The following is a 4,759-nucleotide window of genomic DNA, read 5'->3' as shown; positions in this document are numbered from 1 at the left end:
TTCTTAGAGTTCTGTGATCAAACAGGAAAAGGAACGACTTCATCCTCAAAACAATTTGAAAATTCCTAGGAAAGGACACAGACATACTTGGATCATGTCGTATGCCTACAGCTTGAACCAACATCACTGCTGAGGAGGGGATGCATGTTTATCTCTGTAACAGGGATAGAATAAGATGAATGGATGGCTGGTGTGAAAGTCTAAGCGACTGGTTAGTGAAAAACAGTATACAAGTGTTTCATACTCCTCTAGTAACAGAAATAAGTGACAGGGGTATATAGTAAAGAACTGAAATTGAAGTTTCCTCTGAAAAAGTATGATGTGCTTAATTTTTATGTTCTTTATCAAGAATTAACATTTCATATACAGCATTGTTAATTGCAAACTTCTCCACAGAGTAATATAAATGACATAGGCTAGCTTCATTAGATTAATAAGCCAATGACTTCAATTTTCTAATTATGCACAATGCACTGTTTCTTTCAAAATAAGACATCTTTTAATTAGATAAATATGCCATCTATAGGTCATTGACAGCTAAGATGATCACTGATGATTCAGTTTAGCCCAAGGTAACTTAATACTCCCACGGGATTTCCAGAAAAATTTCATGTTTGAATCAAAAAGTTCTTTTCTAGTAAAGGATAATAGAGAAGTAAAATAAATTTCCAAATCCTTAACTTTTTCATACAGAGTAATCTAACCCAAAAGATAAATGCAACCTTTCCCAGAAACACGTGTGAAGATATCCTTTCAGTGGTGCAAACTAATTGTTTGAAAGAAAGCATATGATTGAAAAAGAAAGATTTTATTTAAAAATAAAATATTTTTTATTGTCAATATTTAATAAAATGTCATTCTTCTTAAGAAGAAAAAATATAAAATGTACTCAAAAGAAAACTATTTGGACCACCAAATAGTCATGGAAAACAATCCTTTCCATTTTTTATGTTCATCTATAAGAATATTAAAATTGATGCTCTGGGAATATTTGCTAAATATATTCTTTTTAAAAGTAACAAAATAATAGTACTTCAATTGAATGATTCCAAGTGGTATAAATATTATTGCAAACACATAACAAATTGTCTATTTAAAACAAGTATCATGTAAAGATTACAATTAGAAATAGAATAAAAGTTTTTCATTTTCCCCCCAGTCTTCATGCCAGTTGTCCAAATAGCATAATGCCAAATAATAAACCAAATAGCCTAAGGCCAAATAATAAATATGATTATTAATATCATAGAATATTTTCATATCTATAGTTCTTATACAGAATATTATCAAAATGTTTTATATTCTTACTTATGGTGTCTTATCAGATTTGGCATGTAAACTAATCTTTATAAAGTTACTTATTCCACAAATGATATTGCAACAAAACACACTTATTTATAAAGATAAAAACTTTAGATATGAGATTTGGCATAATATTTTGTGTTTGTTGCAAAAGGATAATTTCATTTTTTCTCAGTGTTTTCATATCCTAAAAGAACAAAATCTTATGTTATTTGTGGACTTAAACTTTAAAAATCAGAATAGGGATACAATACATATATGTACATTATGTTAATTTTTAATAAACCTCCTTTTTAAAAATATTTTGGAATTATTATTCCATTTCCTTAGGATATGATTTAACTAAAATTTGTTTTTCTGCTAATCTTTTCATTCAAAAGTCCAGATTTATTACCTTTTTTCTGTACTTATAATGCATAAACTTGAACAAAATATTCCTATAAGAAAATATTGCTATATGTTAGCTGAGTAGATTCTTCAGGGATTTCTGGATTCTAGCACACATTTCCATGGATTTTTATCAAGCATCTCTCTGTCTATATAAAACAGATTTATATCATATGCTCTCAAAAATAACTGAAATGTGAGAATAATTTTTTTTTTTTTTCCGGTACGCGGGCCTCTCACTGTTGTGGCCCCTCTCGTTTTGGAGCACAGGCTCCGGACGCGCAGGCTCAGCGGCCATGGCTCACGGGCCCAGCCGCTCCGTGGCATGTGGGATCTTCCTGGACCGGGGCACAAACCCGTGTCCTCTGCATCGGCAGGCGGACTCTCAACCACTGCGCCACCAGGGAAGCCCGAGAATAATTTTTAAAAATCACTTTCATAGAACTTACAATCCAAAGAGGTCACTAGGCATACATATGTTATTAAAATTTTAGAAGTTTTCTAAAGCACTAGGAATATTGCTAGAATCAAGGAAGATAATGATCAAGGAATAAAGTGCCATTTGTTTCGGGCCTTTATGAGAGTTTATTACCAGATGTGATAGCATGTGGATAATAATCTAGGTAAAGAGTTGGGCCTTGACTAAAGACATAAAATGCAAATAAAAAGTGACATTTCTAAGAAACGGCAAGCATTACAGAAATTTGTTGGTCTCTAGAATGCATAAATGGGTGTATACAAGAGAAAATGTTTTAAAAATATGCTGGAGATAAATTATTATGCTCTATAAATTCCTATTTAAATGTTTGGTTTATTTTGGTCAAAGAGTTTTTATTGAACAAACAACTCATTTGGAGAACTTTTGGAGATTAATTTCATAGTTTGGTGAAGGTTAAATTGAAGAAAAGAATCACATGTAGCAATTCTCAATTCTTTTAATATATGTCCCCCATTTTAATTAATTGTATATACTCATGGCTTCCTTTCTATTATACTGTAATATAGAATTTTTCTGAAGTTTAAAATAAATAGTATAATAAAAAGAAAAACAAAATAAAGGGAAATGAGCAAAATTACATGCATATAAAGATTAACTTTTAACTAATTAGAGAGCCTAATGTTTTGGAATAATGCTAAGATACTCTTAAAATAGTATTTCAATTTACATTATTTTAATTTAAGCTTTAATTACAAATATATGTATATCTATACATGGTTGTTTGTGTTTTATCTCAGGAGAAAGATCTTAGGCAGGATGTTATTTAAAATAGGGAGCATGATCAACAAAAGTATTAAATGGTGTACTGTTTACATTACAGTCCACAATTTCTAAATTATGCATTTTGATTTTATAAAAGAATTAATAATTTCAAAACACTACAGATTAAGTTCCACTTTGAATTTTATACCAAGAATTGTCCAACATAGATTATATCCATTTAATTATTGAGCTCCCAGTATATTACTACATTAACTGTAATTGATAGGAATGTAGAGACAAAAGTGCCAGAATTACTGCTTTCTCAGAAATTTCAAACCAGAATGATATATTTTGAATAAGATAAAAAAGATTAATATTATGGAAAAAGAAACATGGAAACATTGGAAATCTATAACGGAATGCTTTAATCTGCTGTAAGGGGCCAAGGAAAACCTCTGTGAGGAAGACATTTTTCAGTTGAAGCCTAAAGGAGTTGTTCTCTTGAGAAATATGTAGGAACTTGTACAAAATGGAAATTCTTGAGCCCCACCCCAGACCTACTAAATCAGAAAGTCTGGGTAGTGAGATCCAGTAACGTGTATTGCTGTGTTGTAGGAGATTTTGATGTGCAGTAAAGTTTGAGAGTGTCTGACCTGTACTCTTAGAGAAAGAGCAGAAATTGAGTAGGCAAGAGGCAGGAGTGAAATGTTGTAGGCATTACACTTCAGGTACAAAGGCTAAGATGTTCTGCTCAAAGAACTAAAAGAAGGCAAGGGAGAACAGAGCAAAAGAAAAATGAGGAGAAGTGATGCTAGGTATATGATCAGGGGCTCAATTGTCAAAAAATAGGAGGACTGTACTTTATGTTAAGAAGAATTCAATCATGCATTCAAAGTACGTCATTTTATAGAGTCATAAGTCTCCACTCCTTACAATAGCAATATAAATAAGAATCTTATTAAAGGGACAATTTGTCATTCTTATTATGACACCATGAACATTATATTCTCCTTTTTTGCTTTCTTACTTTTATGTGTTACTGATAAAACAACTCTATGTAGTAGATAACAAATAAAAATCACTCTTTTCAACATTACTTGACCAATAAATTTAACAAATATGTACAGAAATTAATTAAATAAAACAATTATTTCCATACTTACAATATTTTTATGACATCAGACATTTTAAAGTTCAAAAGACACTTTTGCAAAAATTGAGTTAACAATTTCAATATCCTTTATAAGATCTATTTTATACTTATGAATTTAAAAAGCCTATTCAAGATTCCATACTAAGTAATATCTCTACTAAAGTATACAATCCACACAATTATATATTTTTCATCTGTTTCCTTTACTCAAGCACCTAAGTGAGTGCCTGAACCATAGTAGGAACTCAATGAATATGTTGGTTAAATGAGTGAGTATTTTAATAAGTTGTTGATTCACTATAGAATTATCAGCTATTAGCGTTTCTAGATTTTAGATGTCAAAATATTTCTTTGGTCATATAATTTTAAAATCTCCCACTACAGATAATCATTTTGCCCATCCTAGTCTTCATCCTTTTATGTACCATTGTAGGCTACATAAATAAATGTGTAGAATGTTTTATCAAATATACATCATTCACAACATTTGTCTATTTTTCCACTTCTTATTAACTGACCCTCATACAAATTTTAGCTGGCTGGGGTAAAATAGGACTCACACTTTTTCTTAATAGGAAAAAAAAATATGTATATATGTATGTATACATTTTAAATATATGTATACATGTATATATATATATACATACATGTTAATCTAGTTTGTTTTGTGCAGTCATGTGGAGTGAAAGAATCATCTGTCATCTGTGTAAAAAACA

This window comes from Monodon monoceros, unplaced genomic scaffold (genome assembly GCF_005190385.1).
Source record: "Monodon monoceros isolate NGI ecotype Baffin Bay Population unplaced genomic scaffold, NGI_Narwhal_1 Contig1912_ctg1, whole genome shotgun sequence".
Classification (NCBI taxonomy): Eukaryota; Metazoa; Chordata; class Mammalia; order Artiodactyla; family Monodontidae; genus Monodon; species Monodon monoceros.
This window is presented reverse-complemented; position numbering follows the sequence as displayed.